The sequence below is a fragment of the Choloepus didactylus genome, assembly GCF_015220235.1.
Source record: "Choloepus didactylus isolate mChoDid1 chromosome 25 unlocalized genomic scaffold, mChoDid1.pri SUPER_25_unloc2, whole genome shotgun sequence".
Taxonomy (NCBI): domain Eukaryota; kingdom Metazoa; phylum Chordata; class Mammalia; order Pilosa; family Megalonychidae; genus Choloepus; species Choloepus didactylus.
In genome coordinates, this window is record NW_023637607.1 from 5,140,359 (window position 1) to 5,166,175 (window position 25,817).

The following is a 25,817-nucleotide window of genomic DNA, read 5'->3' on the forward strand; positions in this document are numbered from 1 at the left end:
ATATTTTCTTCTAGGAGTTTTACAGTCCTAGTTCTTCTATTTAGGTCTTTGATCCATTTTGAGTTAATTTTTGTATATGGTGTGAGATAGGGGTCACCCTTCATTCTTTTGCATATGGACATCCAGTTCTCCCAGCACCATTTTTTGAAGAGAATATTCTTTCCCAATTGAGTGGACTTGGTGACCTTGTCAAAAGTCAGTTGGTGAAGTCATGGAAGCAAGAAGCTGAAAACAAAGAAACCTGGGAGAGAAGGAAGAGACCAGCAGACATGGCCTGTGTCTTGCCACGTAGCAGAGGAGCCAAGGATCGCCAATCTTCAGGAAAAAAGCATCACCTTGATGATTCCTTGATTTGGACATTTGCCCAGCCTCAAAACTGCAGTAGCTGTGCTGGTAGTGCCTCTGCAGACAGAAGGAATGGTGGACAGGCATCCCCACCGTGGCCCATACTCTGTGCCTGGCTGCAGTCAGGGACCAGTTCTGGATTCAGAGCCTCTTGGCCTGACAGTGCCTGGCAGAGTTTCTGGGTGTGTTGTGGTTCTGCCCCTCACTCAGGGAGCTGTAGCCCAGGCTGTCACCAGCGGAGAAACAAAGGCAACGTCTTCACCATGTTTCTGGCTGGCTCTCTGGCCATGATGGTAACCATCTACATGGACGGCAATGTCTCAGGGTTTGCCAACCTGAATCCAGCCTTTTCCCTGGCCATATGTCTCCTGGGCTGCCTCCCCTGGGCCAAACTCCCCATTTACACCTTGGTGCAGCTGCTATCTGCTTTCTGTGCCTCAGGAGCCACCATCTATGTCCTATGATGCCCTACAGAACTATACAAGTGGGAACCTGAGAGTGTCTGGCCCCAAGGAGACAGATTCTGTCTTTGCTACCTACCCTGCCCCCTATCTGTCCCTGAACAATGGCTTTGTGGATCAGGTTCTGGGTACTGGGATCCTGACTGTGAGGATTTTGGCCATCCTGGACACCTGGAACAAAGAAGCGCCTGCAGGTCTGGAGGCTGTGGCAGTGGGGTTGCTGATCCCAGTCACTGGGCCATCCATGGGTGCCAACTGTGGGTTCCAGCTGAACCCTGCCTGATCTGGGCCCCCAGCTTTTTACCTGTGTAGCTGGCTGGGGCTCTGAAGTCTTCAGTGCTGGTCATTGCTGGTGGAGGGTGCCTGTGATAGCCCCCTAGTGGGTACCATGCTAGGCACAGCCACATACCAGCTGCTGCTCACTCTGCACCACCCTGAGGACTTGGAGCAAACTCAGGATCTCAGACTTGAAAACTCCTGCCTCTGCTCAGATGCCAGAGTGTAAGCTGTGATTACGACAAGTCTCACCTCCCTCGTGGACACTGTAGAGGGCCAGCAACCCAGGCCTGTGACAAGACAGACATTCTCTTTCTCTTTATTAATACGCCAGGCCCTGGACAGGTGTCTGAATTTCTCCTTTCAGCCATCTAGGCATTTCTTCCTCCTAAACTGAGAAGGATGCTTGGACAGGGGAGCACAGGTGGAAGGTGAGGTCCTCACATCCTCCTCTTCCGGTGGGTTTTGGGACTCGGAGGGACTCCAATAATGCAGTTCCTCAGAGTAGCCGCTAGAGGGCGCCCACCCTGGATGCTGCATTGGGAAGGTAGCGGGAATCTGCAGGGTGCATAGGGTGCAGCTTCCAGCTGGGGGTGGGGCATAACTTTCTCCAAAGCTTGGCCCTCCTAATCCCAACACCGCATTGACCCTCACAGGGGTGACCCCACCCTCAAGATTCAGCACCCTCAGATAGTAGTTGGGGGCGAGGGAAGTATCTCTGCCAGGGGGTGTGGGGAGCCAGAGAGAGGGCAGGCAGTGAGAGGCCTTCAAGCACCTTGAGACAGGGAGAGGAAAGGGAGAAACTGAGGCACAACCCAATATGTAGGCATTACCATGCTGTGCTCAAGGAGGCGTGAAATATGTTGAGATGAGCCAGGGCAAGGAAAAAAGGTGAAGGAACAGAGGGCAGGACAGCTCCAAGGAGTATAGACATAAGTTGGGGACTAAAGGGAAAACAGGTACTGAGGAAAATGCTCTTACTTCACCAATTTCCCAGCTCTCACGTGCCCACCAGCAGGAGATGCTCTCTTTGCAGAGAAGGCAGTGCTTTCCTGTTAACCTTTTTCCTAATTAAAAAAACAAGCAAACATAAAGCTGAGAACACAGGTCATTGGGAGATAGAAAATTGGTAGAGATCAGGAACTTGATGCTGAAGGATTATAGTCGAACATATTGACTGTGTAGATCCAGAAATGGATAGTGCAGTGCTGAGTGGGGTTGAGGGAGGAGGGCTGGGGGTATATGTGATACCAGAGGGAAGGATGGACGATAGAGACTGGAACTGTGTAGCTTGGTGAAACCCGGAGTGGTCAGTGATAGTGAGTAAATACACAAATGTAAAAATGTTTTTATATGTGGGAGAACAGATGAATGGTAACCTTTTGGGATGTTGAAAAGTGGATAGTTAGTATTGGGGGAAAGAATATACCCAATGCAACTGGAGTCTGGGGTTAACAGTAACATTGTAGTAAGCTCCCATTAAATGTGACAGGGACAATATACCAAAGATGAATGTCTTGGGGGGGGGAGGGGTGCAGAGGAGAGGTATGAGATTCCTGGTAGTGGTGTTGTTGACTGACCTTATTGCTGCATTTTATTTTATTTTTACTTTTTCTTTTATCCTTTTTATTATTCTTTTGTTTCAATTCTTTTTTTGAGTAATGAACATGTGTAAGTGCTAATTGTGGTGATGAATGCACAATAATATGATGATACTGTAAATGATTGTATACTGTGGATGATTGCATTGTATTTAAATATGTTCCTATAAAATTTTAGGGAAAATATAAACAGAGGGACACAAGTTCTGGAGAGAACTTGGAGAGAGAGATGTATGTATTCACTGTTGGTGGGGAAGTAGAATGGTGTAGCCCATCTGGAGGACAGTGTGGTGGTTCCAAAAGAAGCTAGGTATGTGGGGGTTTCAAGGTCCTGCAACCTCAGTATGGGGTATATACTTGGAAGATTGGAGAGCAGGGACACTAATTTACATTTACATGCCAGTATGTATGGTGGCAGTATTCACTATTTGCCATGGACAGAGGTGGTCTAAGAATACACTGATGAACAAAATGGTGAACTGTGGTGTATGCCTACAATAGAATATTGACTGGCTACAGTAAGGAATGAAACTGTGAGACACGGAACTAGGTGAATGGATCTTGAGTACAGCATTTTGAGTGAAGCACACGAGAAACAAGAGGACAAACATTATAATGCCTCACTAATATGGACAAACTATAATGTGTAAACTCTGAGAACAGAATTTTAGGGCACAGTTCATCAGGGGAATGCTGATTGCAATGGTCCCTAGATTGTAAGCTCTTACAGCAGTCACATCTATTTAGGAGTTATAATGGTTATCTGTAAATCCTGTGATGCTGAGCTCCTTGTGTATAACCCAGTCAGTCTCTGGAACTTTGGGTATCTGTGAGACACCTGAGATTCGAAGCTAGAACTTGGTTAGTATTACCCCATATGGCAACTGTTGGAAAAGCTGAAAAAGAATTCAGACTTTAATTGGAGATACGTGATTATATATGTGAATGGAAAATTGTCTGGAGGAATACATGGCAGAGAGGTGGAAACACAAGAACTGCTTCTATGGTCTGCATTTGAATTTTAAAAGATATTTGAAAAGGAACATTTAAACAACAGAGGGAATTTTAAAGAGACAGTCTGTACCTCCCCTCATGCTTGCCTTTCAACATCTTCAGAGTTCTGACTGTTTTATTCAGCTTTGTTTTCCCAGTGGCTGTTATGAATGTTTTTTTTGTGAACAATCACACAAAGAACATGCAATCTAGAGACTAGTGCAGCAGAGTCTTAAAACATTAAAACAAAGCGTATTGGATCACCTGAGGAAAGAAGCAGCTAGACGATGGGATTGGAGGGGATCATGAAACAAGAAAAACATTTGTAGATAACCTAAGAACAGCTGACATCATCAGAAACACCCTTCAATGGAGATCTTTAATTCATAAGTCTTAATTGCAAACCACAGGAGAGGGTAGTTCCAAGAAGGTATACCTTTGCCATCTTTTTTTTAATACCAAGAATGACACCACCAGTGAATGATTTTTTGCTCAACTCCTCACTGCAGCATTCTTCACTTCCAGGAATAACCTTTGGCAATATGATTGTAAGGCAGGTGTGGACCACAGGGGAAAATGATAACATTGCTTCTACCACCACTTTTACCAAAACTAAGATACACTCTTCCTAAGAAGGCTTGCAGACTCCTCCTCCTTTGCGTGTGTGGCAGTAGGCACTCCATGAAGATGAGAAAAACTGGACTGAGAAATGAAAAAGCTCATTTATAAAGTGACCCACATGTATCATCATAATGAATTCTAACCCAGCATGTTGACTGCTTTCGTTGTTCTCACTGGACTAAATCCCTGGAACCAGAACGTCAGAGACATTAGTACCCAGAGAAGCTCGGGGCGACGGAATGGACGGCTCCATGCCAGTGGCCCCATAAGTGCAAAGTGCATATGTTTCCAAATCTCACTTACCACTGGATAAATTTTAAAAGCTTAGTCATAAAAATCAGTTTTCAATAAATTTAGAAGACATGCTAATTTTTTAAGTAAAATATTTTTCCTTCTGAAGTATCTTTTCTCCTCCTGATTCTACTCCCCAGTTTTATCTGCTGTTGATGGGATTTTCTTCACATTCTTTTGGGTATGTTCATAAACAATATGTAAGTAGTGTTTTGGGGGATCATAATTTATTTTCTCCTTTACCCCTTTCTTGAGCCCCTTGTTCTAATTTGTTTATATGGCTTTACCTCTCTTGTTAAGATATGTAAATTTATTGATGACACGTTCTTTAATAGATTTTTATGTACTTTATTGAAATAATTCCTGTGAATTGAAACTGCTGGGGCAAAAGAAAGGAAAATATGCATTTTGAATGAAAATTCCCTCTAAATGTAAGGCAGTCAAACTTGATCATGATCACATGAATAGTCATTTGTATTTCACTTCCGTGTTCTCATTATTCTTGGAATGTTTTCATTTCTCTTGAAATAATAGTTACTTTCTACTGATTTCTAAGGGCTCGTTTATGATGAGCAGTGTCAGTCTTCTGACTTTCATACACTGCACAAGAAATACCATGTTTTCTTTCCACTTAATTGATTCTGCTGTTTTATTTTTGGTTGTACAGAACTTGTGTATTCAAATATAACCATTTTATGTTGCATGGCTTTTGAGTTTTCTATTTGTTAAAAACATTTACATTAGTGTCATACATACATTTGTCTTTTCTTCTATTTTCTAAGAATTATTTCTGTCATTTCTTTATGAATGAGTCATTACTTTGGTTTTAAGGCATTAAATTTTCAAAATTACCTTCGAAAAAAAATTGGAGATATGAATGAAGAGGATATGGTTAGGACTAAGGCAAATCAGATGCAAGGGTAAGGGATGATACTGACTGGGTTTTAAAACAACTTTTGTGCGAGACCAAGGGGGGAGATGTTTATCTGGTGCAAGAGCTATATTTTCTGTAGCACACTAGATAATTTAACTTTTATAATTGGTTTGTTTGAACACCATATGTGTAGGGAGCAGTGAATGGGAAGTGGGATTTGGCTAGGGTAGAATCCCAATACATCCCAGAGTGATATGGGCAGAGAGTATAAGTATATTTGCAGGGTCCCCCAACTAACTAGGGAGAAATGTGGAAATGTTGGACTTCTTCACCTGGGCTATTGTTGATTTTCCTGCAAACATTGAGGACTGCCAATTTAATGGGCCGAGCCCTCATTCTGGGGGCTTTCCCCTGTGAGGCTTGTTGCTACAAGGGAGAGGATAAGCCAACTTATAATTGTGCCTAGGCGTCCTCCACAGAGAGCCTCTTTGTTGCTCACATGTGGCCCCCTCTCTCTTGAAGCCCACTCAGCAGGTGAACTCACTGCCCTCCCCAGTACATGGGACATGATACCCAGGGGGGTGAATCCCCCTGGCAATGTGGGAAATGACTCCTGGAAATGTGCGTGGACCCAGCACTGTGGCATTGAGAGAATCTTCTTGACAAAAAGGGGGAAGAGAGATGAAACAAAATAAGGTTCCAGTGACTGAGAGATTTCGAATGGAGTCGACAGGTCACTCTGGAGGGTGTTCTTATGTGCTATACAGATATCACCTTTTAGTCTTTAGTGTGCTAGAATGGCTAGAGGGAAATACCTGAAGCTGTCAAACCGCAACCCAGTGACCTTGATTCTTGAAGACGATTGTATAACTATGTAGCTTACATGGTGTGACTGTGTGACTGTGAAAACCTTGTGGCTCACACTCCTTTTATCCAGTGTGTGAACAGATGAGTGGAAAAATGGGGACAAAAATTAGAAGAAGAATAGGGTGGGATGGAGGGGATGGAAAGATTTAGGTGTATTTTTTTGCTTTTCTTTTTATTTTGGAGTAAAGAAAAGGTTCAAAAATTGATTCTGGTGATGAACACACAAAGGTATTATGTTGCTGTGAATAATCGATTGTACACTGTGGATGACTGTAGGGTGTGTGAATAAATCTCAAACTATATTAAAAAAAAGTAAATGAAAAAATGGGGGGAGGAGAGGAATGGGATGTTTTAGATGTTCTTTTTAATTTTAATTTTAATTTTATTTTTTGAAGTTATGAAAATGTTCAAAGTTTGATTGTGGTGATGTACAACTATATGATGATACAGTGAACAACTGATTGTACACTTTGAATGTTGTATGTTACGTGATTATATCTCAATAAAATTGCATAAAAAATAAAGAACACATTTCAAGCAAAACAAAACAAAGGAATAAGAAAAACAAATAACCTAAAATAACATTTCTTCCAACTTATTCCTACCATATTTCAAGAAAATTACCAAACCATAGTCATTCCTGAGCATTCCCATATCATTAAGATTACCCTCGATATCTTATCTGTTCTTAATAGATTATTGTTCCCCCTTCACTAATAGCTGTCTATCTCTAGGTCCCCTACATTCTACAACATGACATTTATTTTACATTTTTTCACAGAGTTCACATTGGTGGTAACATACAATATCTCTGTTTTTGTGTCTGGCTTATTGCACTCAGCATTATGTCTTCAAGTTTCATCCATGTTGTCATATGTTTCATGACCCCGTTACTGCTACATAGTATTCCATCATATGTATATACCACATTTTGTTTTTCCACTCATCTGTTGAAGGACATTAGGATTGTTTCCATCTCTTGGCAATTGTGAATAATGCCACTCTGAACCTCAGTGTGCAAATATCTGTTCATGTCATTGCTTTCAGATCTTCTGGGTATATACTGAGAAGTGAAATTGCTGGATCAAAGGGTAACTCGATATCTAGTTTTCTAAGGAACGACCAGAATGTTTTTCAGAGTGGCTGTACCATTATACAGTCCCACCAGCAATGAATACGAGTTCCAATTTCTCCACATTCTCTCCAGCATTTGCAGTTTCCTGTTTGTTTCATGGCAGCCATTCTAACTGATGTGAGATGATATCTCATTGTGGTATTAAATTGCATCTTCCTAATAGCTAGTGAGGATGAACATTGTTGTCGTGTGTTTTTTAGCCATTTGTATTTCCTCTTCAGTGAAATGTCTTTTCATATCTTTTGCCCATTTTATAATTTGGCTGTTTGTACTATTGTCATTGGGTTGTAGAATTTCTTTATATACATATCAGTCTTTTATCAGGAACATGGTGTACAAATATTTTTCCCATTGAGTTGGCTGCCTTTTCACCTTTTTGACAAATTCCTTTGAAGCACAGAAGGATAATCTTGTATACTGCCACTTTGCTAAATTTGTCCAATTTTGAGGAGTTCCCATTTATGTATTTTTTCTTTCATTGCTTGTGCTTTGGGTATAAGGTCTAAGAAGCAGCCTCCTAGTAGTAGGTCTTGAAGAAGTTTCCCTACATTATCTTCTAGGAGTTTTATGGTACTGTAACTTATATTGAGGCCTTTAATCCACTTTGAGTTAATTTTTGTGCAGGGTGTGAGGTAGGGATCATCTTTCATTCTTTTGGATATTGATATCCAGTTCTCCCAGCCCCATTTGTTGAAGAGACTGTTATGTCTCAGTTCAGTGGCTTTGGGGGCCTTATCAAAGATCAGTCAACTGTAGATATGGGGGTCTATTTCTGAATTCTCAATTTGATTCCATTGGTCAATATGTCTATCTTTGTGCCAGTACCATGCTGTTTTTCACTACTGTGGCTTTATACTAAGCTTCAAAGTCAGGAAGTGTAAGTACTCCCAAGTTTTACTTTTTTAGAATGTTTTTAGCAATTTGAGGCATCTTTCCCTTCCAAATAAATTTGAAAACTTGCTTTTCCAAGTCTGCAAAGTAAGCTGTTGGAATTTTGATTGGAATTGCATTGATCAGTTTGGGTAGGATTGACATCTTAATGACATTTAGCTTTCCTATCCCTGAACATGGAATATTTTTCCATATCTTTTGGTCCCCTTCTAGTTCTTTTAGTAAAGTTATATAATTTTCTGTGCAGAGGTCTTTCATATGCTTGGTTAAGTTTATTCTTAGGTACTTGATTTTTTCTAGTTGCTGTTGAGAATGAAATCTTTTCCTTGAGTGTCTCTTCAGTTAGGTCATTTCTAGTGTATAGGAAAATTACTGAGCTATGTGCATTAATCTTGTATCCTGCCACTTTGCTAAATTTGTTAATTAGCTCAAGTAGCTATACTGTCAATTTCTCAGGGTTTTCCAGATATAGGATCATATCATCTGCAAATAATGACAGTTTTACTTCTTCCTTTTCAATTTGGATGCCTGTTTTAGTTTGCTAATGCTGCCAGAATGCAAAAAACCAGAAATGGATTGACTTTTATAAAGGGGTTTTTTTTGGTTACTGAGTTACAGTCTTAAGGCCATAAAGTGTCCAAGGTAACACATCAACAATTGGGTACCTTCACTGGAGGATAGTACCGGAAAATCTCTGTTAGCTGGGAAGGCATGTGGCTGGCATCTGCTCCAAGTTCTGGTTTCAAAATGGATTTCTCCCAGGACGTTCCTCTCTAGGCTGCAGCTCCTCTTCAAAATGTCACTCTCAGTTGCTCTTGGGGTGTTTGTCCTCTCTTAGCTTCTCCTGAGCAAGAGTCTGCTTTCAATGGCCATCTTCAAACTGTCTCTCATCTGCAGCTACTCTCTCAGCTTCTGCGCATTCTTCAAAGTGTCCCTCTTGGCTGTAGCAATCTCACTCCTGTCTGAGCTTATATAGTGCTCCAGTGAACTAATTAAGGCCCATGCTGAATGGGCAGGGCCATGCCTCCATGGAAACTATCCAATTAGAGGCACCACCCACAGTTGGGTGAGGCGTGTTTCCATGGAAACTAATCCAAACGTTCCAACTTAATCCCCACTACCAGGTCTGCCCCCACAAGATTGCATCAAAGAACATGGCTTTTTCTGGAGGACATAATATATACAAACTGGTACAAGGCCCTTTATTTCTTTGTCTTGCCGGATTGCCCTGGCTAGCACTTCTAACACAATGATGAATAAGAGTGGTGACAGCAGGCATCCTGTCTCACTCCTGATCTTAGAGGGAAGGCTTTCAGACTCTCACCATTGAGTGATATGCTGGCTGTGGGGTCTTCATATATGCCCTTTATCACATTGAAGAAGTTTCCTTCAATTCCTACATTTTGAAATGTTTTTATCAAAAAAGGACGATGAATTTTGTCAAAAGCTTTTTTAGCATCTATTGAGATGGTCATTTGATTTTTCCCTTTTGATTTGTTAATGTGTTGTAATACATTGATTGATTTTCTTATGTTGAACCATCCTTGCATGTCTGGAATGAACCTCACTTGGTCATGGTGTACAATTTTTTCAGTGTGTTTTTGGATTCGATTTGCAAGTATTTTGTTGAGAATTTTTGCATCTATATTCATTAGGGAGATTGGCCTGTAGTTTTCCTTTCTTGTAGCATCTTTACCTGGTTTGGGTATTAAGTGATTTGGGCTTCATAAAATGAGTTACGTAGTGTTCCACTTTCTTTGATTTTTTGAAAGAGTAAGATTGGTTTCAGTTCTTTTTGGTAAGTTTGATAGAATTCCCCTGGGAAGCCATCTGGCCCTGGGCTTTTATTTGTGGGAAGATTTTTGATGACTGATTGGATCTCTTTGCTTGTGATTGGTTTGTTGAAGTCTTCTATTTCTTTTCTGGTCAGTTTAGATTGTTCATGTGTTTTCAGGAAATTGTCCATTTCCTCTAAAGTATCTAGTTTGTTGGCATACAGTTGTTCACAGTATTCTTTTATGATTTTTTAAATTTCTTCAGGGTCTGCAGTAATGTCCCCTCTCTCATTTATTATTTTGTTTATTTGGATCTTCTTTCTTTTTTATTTTGTCAGTCTACCTAGGGGCTTGTCAATCTTGTTGATCTCAAAGAACCAACTTTTGGTTTTATTTATTCTCTCTATTCTTGTTCTCTATACCATTTACTTCTGCTTTAATCCTTGTTATTCCTTTTCCTCTACTTGGTTTAGGATTAGTTTGCTGTTCATTTTCTAGCTTCTTCAGTTGTTCCATTAGTTCTTTGATTTAACTCCTTCTTCCTTTTTAATGTATGCATTTAGAGCTATAAATTTCCTCAATACTGCCTTCACTGCACTCCTTAAGTTTTGATTTGTTGTGTTGCCATTTAGAAATTTCTCTTGCAATTTCTTCTTTAACCCACTGATTGTTTAGGAGTGTGTTGTTTAGCCTCCAGATATTTGTGAATGTTCTAGATCTTTGATGGTTATTGACTTCGAGTTGTATTCCATTATGATCAGAGAATGTGGTTTGAATAATTTCAGTCTTTTAAACTTATTGAGACTTGTTTTATGCCCCAGCATACGATCTATCCTGGAGAAAGTTCCATGAGCACTATAGAAGAATGTGTGTCCTGGTGATTTGGAATGTAATGCTCTGTATATGCCTTATAAGTCTAATTCATTTTTCACATTGTTTAGGTTTTCAATTTCCTTATTGGTCCTCTATCTTGTTGATCTATCTGTAGGAGAAAGTGATGTATTAAAGTCTCCCACAATTATTGTGGAAACATCTATGGCTTCCTTCAGTTTTGCCAATGTTTATCTCATGTAGTTTGGAGCACCTTGATTGGGTGCATAAACATTTATGATTGTTATTTCTTCCTGTTGAATTTTCCCTTTTATTAGTAGATAGTGTCCTTCTTTGTCTCTTATGGCATACTTGAATTTAAAGTCTATTTTATGAGAGTAATATTGCTACCCCTGCTTTCTTTTGGCTGTAGCTTGCATGGAATATTTTTTCCATCCTTTCACTTTCAATTTCTTTGTGTCTCTGGGTCTAAGACGAGTCTCTTGTAAGCAGCATATTGATGGTCCATATTTTTCAAAGCATTCTGCCAGCCTATATCTTTTAATTGGGGAGTTTAATCCATTCACATTCAATGTTATTACTGTGAAGGCAGTTCTTGAGTCTGCCATCTTATCCTTCAGTTTTTATTTGTTGGATATATTTTTTCCTCTCTATTTCCTTTAAGTTATCCTTACTAAAACTCTTCAGTTCTGTGCCCTTCTCCAGACCTGTTTCTCATTTCTTTTTTTCTCTGCTGGTAGAGCTCCTTTCAGTATCTCTTGTAGTGCAGGTCTCTTGTTAGCAAATTCCCTTAACATTTGTTTGTCTGTGAAAATTTTAAGCTCTCCCTCAAATTTGAAGTGGAGCTTTGCTGGATAAAGAATTCTTGGCTGGAAATTTTTCTCTTTCAGATTTTTAAATATGTCATACCACTGCCTTCTTGCCTCCTTGGTGGCCACTGAGTAGTCCCTACTTAGTCTTATGTTGTTTCCCTTGTATGTGGTGAATTTCTTCTCTCTTGCTACTCTCAGAACTTTCTCCTTCTCTTCAGCATTTGACAATCTGATCAGAATATGTCTCAGAGAAGGTTTATTTGAATATATTTTATTTGGAGTTCACTGGGCATCTGTGATTTGCAAATTTATGTCATTCAGAAGGGTTAGGAAGTCTTCCCCAGTAATATCATTGAATACTCTTCCTAGTCCTTTAACTCTTCCCCTTCTGGAACAGTGATGATTCTTACGTTTGTGTGCTTCATGTTGTCCATCATTTCCCTGATATCTACTTCAAATTTTTGTTTTTTTTCACCATTCTTCTTTCATGCTTTCACTTTCCATCACACTATCTTCAAGTTCACTAATTCTTTCCTCTACTTCTTCAAATCTGGTCTTATGTGTCTCACGAATCTTTTTAATTTGATCAACAGAATCTTTTATTTCCATAAGATCTGTTTTTTTTTTAATTTATTCTTGAAAATTCTTCTTTATGCTCTTCTAGGGTCTTCTTCATATCCTTTATATCCTGAGCCATGATATTGATGTTTGTGAGTACTTCTTTGACTAATTGCTCCAAATTCTGTCTCCTCTAGCTTTTTAATTTGGGCATTTGTATTATCCTTATCTTCTGGTTTCTTCATATGCATTATAATTTTCTGTTGTTTTTGGCCTCTTGGTATTTGCTTATCTTGATAGGGTTTTTTTTAGGATAGGCAGACTTATTTAAACACTTATCTATAATTTCACAGAGCTACAGCTTGGTGGAGTGGACTTTCCCTGACCTATCAGCAGACGGCACTCCCGAGCCACCTCTTACCCTCAAGCCAGTTCTCCCCAACTTCATCTATGCACTAATTGGGGGTCCAAACCATGTGGAGGTCCTATTAGTGCACTAATTTTCTGTGTGCAGTGGAAATGCCAGCCCTGTGGGTGGGGAGCATGCCCTATGCAATTTGGCAAGGAGACCACTCCAAGACACAGTGGTCCCAGCCTTTCCCACGGCTACAGGTGGCATACTCTGGGTCTGCAGACTTGGCATGTCCCTGTCCAGTTCAAATGCCCTGCAGTCCCTTTCTGTGGGACTCCCACAGATCCATGAGATTGGTGTAGAGCTCCTGGCACTTCCATGCAGCACCCCTGCCTCTAGGCTGCGCACAAGGCAGGCTTCTGTGGAGGAAGAGTGGATGCCATTGCAATCCCACTGAATCCCAAATTCCCTCAAGGAAGCTTTCAGTCATGGTGCTGTGAAGGGATGTCTCCTAACCAGCTGCAAAGATGGCTGCTCAGGGCATGGAAACCTACCCCCTTCCACTCTTGTCTGCCTGCTGCAATGGCCAGCCCCTGGTACGGGGGGCTCTCGGCCATAGGTCCACTTATCTGAGGCCTCAGCTGCCCATTCCCCAGCAGCTTTCTAGGCCAAAAACTCACCCATCTCCAAAAGCAGACTCTCAGTTTTTCCAAGTACACAGTCCCTATGGGTGTAGGAGTCCCTTCCCAGCTAATAGAACCCTAGAGCTGTTTTTCTGGAGCACTTTCTGTCCTTTATCTAGTGTTTTACATGGGGGAGAATTTTGCTCTGTCTCTCCTAATCCGTCATCTTGGATCCCCCCATCCCCTTTAACTCATGTATTATTGACCTGTAGTATCGGTGTTGTATTTTGTTACTGTTGATGAAAAAGTATTAATACATTACTATTAACTATAGTCCATTGTTTGCAATAGGTACATTTTTTCCCATATACACCTCTATTATTAACTCCTTGCAATATGTCGTACATTTGCTTTAGTTCATGAAAGAACTTTTTTATATTTGTACAGTTAATCATGGACATTGTCTACCACAAGATTCACTGTGTTATACATTCCCATGTTTTAACCTCCAACCTTCCTTCTATTGACATACATAGCTCTAAATGTCCCCTTTCTACGACATTCACACAATATTCAGAACTGTTAATTATTCTCTTGGGAGGTTTTTGTTTTGTTTTGTTTTGTTTTGTTTTTACATTTTCATTATTTTTAATTCAGTTTTATTGAGATATGTTCACATACCATATAATCATCCATGGTGAACAATCAACTGTTCACAGTACCATCTTATAGTTGTGTATTCATCACCCCAATCTATTTTTGAACATTTTCCTTACACCAGAAAGAATCAGAATAAGAATAAAAAATAAAAATAAAAACACCCAAATCACTCCCCCATCAAACCCTATTTTTCATTTAGGTTTTGTCCCCATTTTTCTACTCAACCATCCATACACTGGATAAAGGAAGTGCGATCCACAGGGTTTTCACAATCACACTGTCACCCCTTGTAAGCTATATTGTTACACAGTCATCTTAAATAGTCAAGGCTACTGGGTTGCAGTTTGATAGTTTCAGGTATTTACCTCTAGCTATTCCAATACATTAAAACCTAAAAAGTGTTATCTATATAGTATGTAAGAATGTCCAGCAGAGTGACCTCTCAACTCCATTTGAAATCTCTCAGCCACGGAAGCTTTATTACATATCATTTCACATCCCCCTTTTGGTCAAGAAGATGTTCTCAATCCCATGATGCCAGGTTCAGACCCATCCCTGGGAATCATATCCTGCACTGCCAGGGAGATTCACACCCCTGGGAGTCAGTCCCATGTAGGAGGGAGGGCAGTGAGATCATCCGCCAAGGTGGCTTAGTTAGAGAGAGAGAGGGGGCCACACCTGAGCAACAAAGAGGCACTTGAGGGAGACTCTTAGGCACAATTATAAACAGGTTTAGCCTCTCCTTGCAGCAACAAGCTTCATAAGGGCCAACCCCAAGGCAGAGGGCTCAGCACCTCAAGCTGTCAGTCTCTTGGGAGGTTTTTGATTACTGATTCAACCTCTTTACTTGTAATTGGTGTGTTAAGGCCTTCTATTTCTTCTAGAGTCAGTGTAGGTTGTTCATGTGTTTCTGAGATTTTGTCCATTTTCTCTAAGCTTTCTAATTTGTTGGTGTTCAGTTGTTCACAGTATCCTCGTTGGATCCTTTTTATTTATGTGGAGTCAGTAGTGAGGTCCATCTTCTCATTTCTGATTTTATTTATTCATGTCTTTCTCTTTTTTTCTTTGTCAGTCTAGCTAGGGGTTTGCCAATTTTACTGACCTATTTCAAGAACCAACTTTCGGTTTTGTTTGTTCTATTGTTTTTTTAGTCTCATTATCATTTATTTCTGTGATAATCATTGTTATTTCTTTCCTTCTGCTTGCTTTGGGGTTAGCTTGCTGTTCTTTTTCTAGTTCCTGCAGGTGTGTGGTTAGGTCTTTGATTTTAGCTTTTTCTTCCTTTTTAATGTAAGCATTTAGGGCTATAAATTTCCCTCTTAGCACTGCCTTTGCTGCATCACATAAGTTTTGATATGTTGTGTTCTCATTTTCATTTGTCTCAAGATATTTACTGATTTTCTTAGCAATTTCTTCTTTGACCAACTGATTGTTTAGTAGTATGTTATTTAATAGCCAACTACAAGTGTTGGAGAGGATGTGGAGAAATTGGAACACTTACTGCTGGTGGGAATGTAAAATTGTACAGCTGTTATGGAGGACAGTTTGGTGGTTCCTCAGGAAGCTAAGTATAGAGTTGCCTTAGGACCTGGCAATCTCACTACTTGGGATATACCCAGAAAATCTGACAGCAGGGAGATCTTCTTGGTGGATTGACCTTTTTATTAATATATAGTGTCCTTTGTTTCTTATAACAACTTTTAATTTAAAGTCTTTTTTGGTTACTATTTGCATGGAATATCTCTTTCCATCTTTTCACTTCCAATTTATTTGTGTCTTTGGATCTGAGTTTAGTCTCTTGTAAACAATATACAGTTGGATCATGCTTTTTTATCCATTCTGCCAATCTGTGTCTTTTGATTGGGGAGTTTACTCCATTAACATTCAGTGTTATTACTGTAAAGGCAGTACTTACTTCAGCCATATTGTCCTTTGGTTTTCATGTCATATCATTTTTTGGTCTCTCCTTTCCTTTACTGCAACTTCCTTTTCTGTATGGTTGATCTTTTGTCATGTATCTGACTGATCGCTTTTGCATTTCTGTTTCTGTATATTTTTTAAATAACTTCTTTGTGGTTACTCTGGGATTTATATTACACAACCTAAATATATAACCTACCAATTTGAAAAGATATCAACCTAGCCTCAGTACAATACACCTTCTCTGCTCCCACATCTTCTGTCTCCCCTGTATATGTTGCTTTTGTCTCACTTTATCACTCACTATTTTGCATGCCAATTATCAGGAAAGATGCCTTTTTCTTGTTCAATTATATTCTCACTCATAGGAATTAGAGAGTAGAGTTGTATATTGAGGATACAACTCTTGACTATTGGGTTTTGATTTTACTCTTTTAGTTATTCTTACTGATGATCCTCATTTTTTCACACTACTCCAAGCCTCTCTCCTGTTTTATTCATTTCAACCTGCAGAATTCCCTTTAGTAATTCTTGTAGGGCAGGTCTTTTGTTAACAAACGCTCTGTTTCTGTTTATCTGTAAATATTTTAAACTCTCCCTCACTTTTTAAAAAACATTTTTATTGTGAAATATAACATATATTCAGAAAAGTGATAAATTTCAAAATACAATTCAACAGGTAGTTATAGAACAAATTTCAAAGTAAAGTATGGGTTACAGTTCCAAAATTTCAGGTATTTCCTTTTGGCTACTCTAACACACAAGAAACTAAAAGGAAATACCTATATAATGATTCAGTAGTCATAATCATTTGTTAAATTGTAACTTCTCTGTTACAACTCCTCCCTCTCATTTGATCATTTTGTCAGTCTTAAAGGGATATTTGGGCAATGACCATTCTAACTTCTTCATGTTGAAAGGGTTGTCAACATTATGGAGAATGGAGATGGAACTGGTTGATATTCTGGGAGAGACTGGTAACTCTAAGTTTCCAGGCTTCTCTGAGATAGGGACATCTGGAGGTTTTAAGTTTCTGGAAGATAAACTTAATAAGTAAAACTTTTATAGAGTCTTAGATAGAGCCCTGGGTTTTCTTTTGGGTTTTCAGGAATACTGTTGGTTGTGGCTTGACATACCATGGCAATTTGCAATATCTGTCTGAAGCTTGCCTAAGAGTAACCTCCAGAATGACCTCTGAACTCTATTTGAAATTTCTTAGCCATTGAACCTTTATTTTGTTACATTTCTTTCCCCTCTTTTGGACAAGAAGATATTGTCAATACCATGATGCCAGGGTCAGGCTCATCCCTGGGAGTCATGTCCCATGTTGCCGGTGTGACGTACACCCCTGAAAGTCATGTCCCACGTATCTTTCTCACTTTTGAAGGACAGTTTTGCTGGATAAAGAATTTGGGGCTGGCAGTTTTTCTTTTTCAGTACCTTAAATATGCCATACCACTGCCTTCTCACCTCTATGGCTTTTTTTTTTCTTTCAGAGTTTTATTTTCCATTGATTGTTGAAAATAGTATTTATTTAAGCATTTTCTTCAAACAAGTCAACTCGAAAAAAAATCCTTGATTCAGGATTCAGTTTGAATTTTCTTTTGTATGGTTTCTTAATACCAGTATTTTTGAAACTGCATTCCTTTGGTCTTAAAGTAAAGGAGGGAGGAAGTAAAAATATTTCAGTGAGAAAATCACATCAACAGACACACAAAGCACTTTGATTCTTAGAGTTATTTAATTTTCTCTCTCTAAGTTTAATTGCCTTATTGAGCATTATACACGCACACACACAAATTGAATGGAGTTGGTTATCTGGTTATTCTGAATCAGTGGCACATGTGTCAAGTAGAGAAATGCAGATGTAAACTAGGTAAGATATAAGGAATATAAAACAGCTAATTACTAAAGGCTCTCTCGTTATATTCTTAATAATCTCTTAGTTTGATAGTCAAGTGACTTTTTAAAAAAATTTAAATTCAGTTTTATTGAGATATATTCACATACCATAGAATCATCCATGGTGCACAATGAACTGTTCACAGTACCATCATATAGTTGTGCACTCATCACCCCAATCTATTTATTTAAACATTTCTGAAGCCTTTATTTACAAAAGCTTTAAAAACAAATAATACCCTGTTTTGTAAATAATGTTTTGTTTAAAAGGGACCACCTAGATACAGCATTGTAATATCATGAATAAAGAATGTACAGGGGAAACAAACCAATGTGTCATCCCTCAACAGAGGACCAGGGGGTGCATGGCCTGGAAGAGGGACCCACTTGTAAGTCTCAGGGGCCATACGCCAATACCAAGGACTTGTGGGTCAGTGGCAGAGACAAACTGTGGCAGGACTGAACTGAAGGATTAGACTACTGCAGCAGCTTTAAAACTCCAAGAACACCAGGAAGATTTGATTGTTAGAACTGCCCCCCCCCCCACCGCCGACTGCCCAGACACATGCCCATATACAGGGTGGGCAACACCAACTACACACGCAAGCTTGGTGCACCAATTGGACCCCACAAGACTCACTCCCCCACTCACCACAAAGACAAAGCAGGGGAGAACTGGCTTGAGGGGAACAGGTGGCTCATGGATGCCACGTGCTGGTTAGTTAAAGTGTACTCCACGAAGCTGCAGATCTGACAAATTAGAGATAAGGATTTCAATTGGTCTACAAATCCTAAAAGAACCCTATCAAGTTAAGCAAATGCCAAGAGGCCAAAAACAACAGAAAATTTTAAAACATATGAAAAAAACAGATGATATGGATAACCCAAGCCCAAGCACCCAAATCAAAAGATCAGAGGAGACAAAGTACCTAGAGCAACTAATCAAAGAACTAAAGATGAACGATGAGACCATGGCATGGGATATAAAGGACATGAAGAAGAGCATGGCACAGGATATAAAGGACATCAAGAAGACCCTAGAAGAGCATAAAGAAGACATTGCAAGACTAAATAAAAAAACAGATGATCTTATGGAAATTAAAGAAACTGCTGACCAAATTAAAAAGATTCTGGATACTCATAGTACAAGACTAGAGGAAGCTGAACAATGAATCACTGACCTGGAAGATGACAGAATGGAAAATGAAAGCACAAAAGAAAGAATGGGGAAAAAATCGAAATGGACCTCAGGGATATGATAGATAATATAAAACGTCCAAATATAAGACTCATTGATGTTCCAGAAGGGGAAGAGAAGAGTAAAGGTCTAGGAAGACTATTCAAAGAAATTATTGGGGAAAGCTTCCCAAATCTTCTAAACACCATAAATATACAAATCATAAATGCCCAGTGAACTCCGAATAGAATAAATCCAAATAAACCAACTCTGAGACATATTCTGATCACACCATCAAATATGGAAGAGAAGGAGCAAGTTCTGAAAGCAGCAAGAGAAAAGCAACTCACCACATACAAGGGAAACAGCATAAGACTAAGGAGTGACTACTCAGCAGCCACCATGGAGGCAAGAAGGCAGTGGCACGACATATTTAAAATTCTGAGTGAGAAAAGTTTCCAACCAAGAATACTTTATCCAGCAAAACTCTCCTTCAAATCTGAGGGAGAGCTTAAATTTTTCACAGACAAACAAATGCTGAGAGAATTTGCTAACAAGAGACCCACTGTACTTAAGATACTAAAGGGAGCACTACAGACAGAAAAACAAAGAAAGGAGAGAGAGACATGGAGAAAGGTTCAGTACTGAAGAGATTTGGTATGAGTACATTAAAGGATTTTAATAGAGAGAGGGAAAAATGTATATGACAAACATAAACCAAAGGATAAGATGGCTGATTCAAGAAATGCCTTCATGGTTATAATGTTGAATGTAAATGGATAAAACTCCCCAGTTAAATGATATAGATTGGCAGAATGGATCAAAAAAATGAACCATCAATATGTTGCATACAAGAGACTCATCTTAGACACAGGGACACAAAGAAATTGAAAGTGAAAGGATGGAAAAAATATTTCATGCAAGCTACAGCCAAAAGAAAGCAGGTGTAGCAATATTAATCTCACATAAAATATTCTTTAAATGCAAGGATGTTATGAGAGACAAAGAAGATCACTACATACTAATAAAAGGGGCAATTCAACAAGAAGAAATAACAATCATAAATGTCTATGCACCCAATCAAGGTGCCACAAAATACATGAGAGAAACACTGGCAAAACTAAAGGAAGCAATTGATGTTTCCACAATAATTGTGGGAGACTTCAACACATCTCTTTCTCCTATAGATAGATCAACCAGACAGAAGACTAATAAGGAAATTGAAAACCTAAACAACCTGATAAATGAATTAGATTTAACAGACATATATAGAACATTACATCCCAAACCACCAGGATACACATTCTTCTCTATTGCTCACGGAACTTTCTCCAGAATAGATCATATGCTGGGACATAAAATAAGGCTCAATAAATTTAAAAAGATTGAAATTATTCAAAGCACATTCTCTGACCACAGTGGAATACAATTAGAAGTCAATAACCATCAGAGACTTAGAAAATTCACAAATACCTGGAGGTTAACCAAAACGCTCCTAAACAATCAGTGGGTTAAAGAAGAAATAGCAAGAGAAATTACTAAATATAAACAGATGAATGAAAATGAGAACACAACATAACAAAACCTATGGGATGCAGCAGAAGTGGTACTGAGGGGGAAATTTATAGCACTAAATGCATACATTAAAAAGGAAGAAAGAGCCAAAGAATATGTAAAAAGGAATTTCAAAAAAAAGAAAAAAAAATGATAATTTTAACCAAAAAGATACCACTTGTAATGTATATTTTAGCCATGTAAGTACTGACTATTCATTAACTATAATGACAGCTCTTTTCTATGTTGTTCATTTGAAGCCTCAAATTTAAGTTCAGCAAATAAAACTAATGTCCTTGAGTAGTTCTCAAAAGAAATCAAAGAAAGAGACCATTAAAAATGTATAAATGCTTTGTCTTTCCTATTAATATTTAGACCAGTTTCATAAGAATATGTAATCATGGAAAAATTGCACTTTTATTCCATTTTAAAAATAATACTCAAGAGTAACAATGAATGAAAATAACCAATCAGGGTGAAAAAAAGTTTGAGATTGTAAATTGCCTTCAATCTATGTGCAAGGCTGAGGTGGCTAAAAAGTAACCATTAAACATGTTCTGCTAGTAAAATCAGAACATTTACTTTAGTTACTGTCCTTGAAGAAAAATAAAGAAATTAGTGTCAGAAAATCCACCATTAATTGAACCATGTAGGCACATTTTAAAAATGTAAAGCTGAAAATCCAAAAGAATATTTTAATTCACTAACGAGGCACTGGAAAGTACAAAAACTTCTATTTACTTGTTGTGAATGGACACAGCCCAAATCACATCTGAATAAGTATCACTTGGCAAAACAGTCATTATGCTTTCTATTATTAATACATTTCTATATAAAAGTTTTAAATTCTCATAAGAGTTGAGTCTCTTTGACTCAACTGAGAGGATATACTTAAAAGAAGTCCACTGCAAATATTTCACACACAAAAAAACCTGTTTTTGCACAACTAATTTTCTTCTCTTCACATTTACTTACAGCATGGTGTACCTGTACATATCTTTATATAACCTGAGCATAGAATGGGATGCATTACATTTCACATTCTTCCATAATGACTTCCTTTATTTTAGGAACTGATCTCTGCCTTCTGGCACTTATAGAGGGTCTGCCCATTATTTGATTCAACTATTATTCAGATTTAACTCCTTTGAAATTCAAAATCCCTTTGTAAGCCTTATGTTCTAGTTTGCTAATGCTGCCAGAATGCAAAACACCAGAGATGGATTGGCTTCTATAAAAGGGGGTTTATTTGGTTGCACAGTTACAGTCTTAAGGCCATAAAGTGTCCAAGGTAACACATCAGCAATTGGGTACCTTCATTGGAGGATGGCCAATGGTGTCTGGAAAACCTCTGTTAGCTGGGAAGGCACGTGGCTAGTGTTTGCTCCAAAGTTCTGGTTTCAAAATGGCTTTCTCCCAGGATGTTCCCCTCTAGGCTGCAGTTCCTCAAAAATGTCACTCTTAGTTGCACGTGGGATATTTGTCCTCTCTGTTATAAAAGGGGGTTTATTAACCAGCCACAAACATCCTCACAGCAATTGTTATGCCAGTGTTTGCTTGACCAGATGTCTGGGTACTATCACCTGGCCAAGTTGACACATGAACCTAACCATCACAGTCCACCCCTTGTCAACTTGGCATTTATACACATCACCTACAGTTGGGTGGGGCACATCTCCACGGAAACACTCAAAGAATTACAATCTAATTAACACTGATAGGTCTGCCCACACAAGATTACATCAAAGATAATGGTGTTTGGGGGACATAATACATTCAAACTGGCACACCTCAATTTAGTAAAAAAGCATAAGTCCCACCCTAAAAATCTGGAATTAAAACACTGAAGAGTGGGATGAGCAAATACCATTTTTAGCAGCAGTTTAATGCCCATGAGAAGGTAATGATAGGGGAAACTCAACATAAAGATTCCTTGCCTTGGTGGAAGCAGCACTAATGTGGCTGAAAGAACTCAGGAGTTCTCTGACTAGGAATCTGTATGATCTTGGGTAAAGTTACTAGCCTCTGGCCTCCATTTCTCATCTAAAAAATAATATGGCTGGACCTACATTTAAACTACGAAGTTTTTAAAGCTGTGATTCAAAGTTTAAAATTTTAAAGCTGTGAGTCCATGAAGAACTTATTATTTCATTTCCTTTGAATTACATTTCAAGATGATATTCTTGAATACTTTCATTCAAGTATGGTAGATATATATGACTTAAGTGGTACCTCTAATTATACCATCACTTAATAGGTACTTTACTGCCCAGAAACTTTTTTTTTAGCAGAGGAAATGAATAAACCAGGTTATTTATTTATTCCTTCATGTACATAAGCATTTATTTATTTATTTTATTTATTTATTTACATTTTAATACTTTTAATGGCACTCCCCCCAACCCCAGCTTTTTTTTTTAAGTTTTTTTTTCAGCACTGCAAGTGCAAAAACATGTGAATATCATTTACTTTTTAATGCCTATTTTTTTTAAAATTCAGTTTTGTTGAGATATAGTCACACACTATACAATCATCCATGGGGTACAATCAACTGTTCACAGTACCACCATACAGTTGTGCATTCATCACCCCAATCTGTTTTTGAACATTTTCCTTACACCAGAAAGAATCAGAATCAGAATCAAATATAAAAATAAAAAAGAACACCCAAATCATCCCCCCATCCCACTCTATTTTTTATTTAGTTTTTGTGCCCATTTTTCTACTCATCCATTCATACACTGGATAAAGGGAGTGCGATCCACAAGGTTTTCACAATCACACTGTCACCGCTTGTAGTCTACATTGTTATACAATCATCTTCAAGAGTCAAGGCTATTGGGTTGGAATTTGGTAGTTTCAGGTATTTACTTCTAGCTATTCCAATCCATTAAAACCTAAAAGGTGTTATCTATATAGTGTGTAAGAATGTCCACCAGAGTGACCTCTCGACTCCATTTGAAATCTCTCAGCTACTGAAGCTTTATTTTGTTTCATTTCTCATCCCCCTTTTGGTCAAGATGTTACCAATCCCACAATGCCGGGTCCAGATTCATCCCCGGGAGTCATATGCTGCATTGCCAGGGAGATTTACACCCCCAGGAGTAAGGTCCCATATAGACGGGAGTTGCCCAGAAACTTGCCAGTGATAAGATTTTTAACATTCTCAACCTAAAAACCAACTGAGAAAAAGGCACTGACATCTTCATACTCCTCTCATTTTGACAAAGGCCATTCCCGTAAGCAATGAATCAGATCCTGCCTGATGTTATGGTTCCATCCGTTCCAGCTCTAACTGCTCAGCAACTTCCTGTAAACCACCTTTGAGATTTTTGCACCTCATTATGAGGTACTTCACATCATAAATGACAGGAAAAAACAACCAAAGGATTTCAAAGAATTCAAGTTTCTCTTCAGGCAAGTTAGAGTTGGTCAGGATTTTGATTAAATAGCCAAAGTCATAATAACTACGAAAGGATAACCATTTGACCCCTTCACAGAGGACTACTCCAGATGTCATAAGAAGTTCTGCAAAGTAGAACTTTGGGTCTCAATTCCTTCCTCTTCATATTTTTTAAACTGGATACCAGAAGTTGTTAGTAACTCTATAGAGTCCTGGGCATACATGTCCTCTGTCAAATTAAATTTAAAATTAAACTGCCACGTTGAAGTTCCTGGAGGGTATTCTCCGTGCTCATTCATAAATGTCAGCCCTAGCTGAATTATCTTTTACAAGTCTACATTACACTGCAAGAGTTGATACTGACAGTCAACATTGCTCCTGATTTCTCCAATGGGCCTTGCAACCACACCTGGAAACTCAGTGTCCATAGCAACATAATTATATTTTTGAATAACTTGGTGAATTTTCTTCATCTCTTTATCCAGTTTGCAAGCCCAAACTTCACAAATTCTTTGGCTGTGATCTACAGTTGCTGCTGGCATACTGAGGGCATAAGGGAGTCTAGATGCCAAGAATCAAAATGTTATACTTGAGGGAGGCGGGGCAAGATGGAAGACTGGTGAGCTGTATGTTTTAGTTACTCCTCCAGGAAAGTAGGTAGAAAGCCAGGAACTGCATGGACTGGACACCACAGAGCAATCTGACTTTGGGCATACTTCATACAACACTCATGAAAATGTCGAACTGCTGAGATCAGCGAAATCTGTAAGTTTTTGCAGCCAGGGGACCCGCGCCCCTCCCTGCCAGGCTCAGTCCCGTGGGAGGAGGGGCTGTCAGCTCCGGGAAGGAGAAGGGAGAACTGCAGTGGCTGCTCTTATCGGAAACTCATTCTACTGATCCAGACTCCAACCATAGATAGACAGAGACCAGACACCAGAGAATCTGTGAGCAGCCAGCCCAGCAGAGAGGAGACAGGCATAGAAAAAAAAAAACAACACGAAAAACTCCAAAATAAAAGCAGAGGATTTTTAGAGTTCTGGTGAACACAGAAAGGGGAAGGGCGGAGCTCAGGCCCTAAGGCGCATATGCAAATCCCGAAGAAAAGCCGATCTCTCTGCCCTGTGGACCTTTCCTTAATGGCCCTGGTTGCTCTGTCTCTTAGCATTTCAATAACCCATTAGATCTCTGAGGAGGACCCTTTTTTTTTTTTTTTTTTTTAATCCTTTTTTCGTTTTCTAAAACAATTACTCTAAGAAGCCCAATACAGAAAGCTTCAAAGACTTTCAATTTGGGCACGTCAAGTCAAGAGCAGAACTAAGAGAGCTCTGAGACAAAAGGCAATAATTCAGTGGCTGAGAAAATTCACTAAACACCACAACTTCCCAAGAACAGGGGGGTGTCTGCTCACAGCCATCATCCTGGTGGACAGGAAACACTCCTGCCCATCGCCAGCCCCATAGCCCAGAGCTGCCCCAGACAACCCAGTGTGACGGAAGTGCTTCAAATAACAGGCACACACCACAAAACTGGGCGTGGACATTAGCCTTCCCTGCAACCTCAGCTGAATGTCCCAGAGCTGGGAAGGTGGAGCAGTGTGAATTAACAAAGCCCCATTCAGCCATAATTTGAGCAGACTGGGAGCCTCCCTACACAGCCCAGCAGCCCAGAACTGCCCTGAGGGGACGGCACTCACCTGTGACATAGCACAGTCATCCCTCAACAGAGGACCCGGGGTGCACAGCCTGGAAGAGGGGCCCACTTGCAAGTCTCAGGAGCCATACGCCAATATCAAGGACTTGTGGGTCAGTGGCAGAGACAAACTGTGGCAGGACTGAACTGAAGGATTAGACTATTGCACCAGCTTTAAAACTCTAGGATCATCAGGGAGATTTGAT

At 39.3% G+C, this 25,817-nt stretch overlaps 2 pseudogenes; one reads left to right on the plus strand and one right to left on the minus strand.

Moving 5' to 3' along the window:
- Nucleotides 1-269: 269 nt before the first annotated feature.
- LOC119525552 lies at nt 270-1,318 on the plus strand (annotated as a pseudogene).
- A 22,406-nt stretch (nt 1,319-23,724) lies between these two features.
- Nucleotides 23,725-24,464, minus strand: LOC119525658 (annotated as a pseudogene).
- Between the last annotated feature and the right edge of the window lie 1,353 nt (nt 24,465-25,817).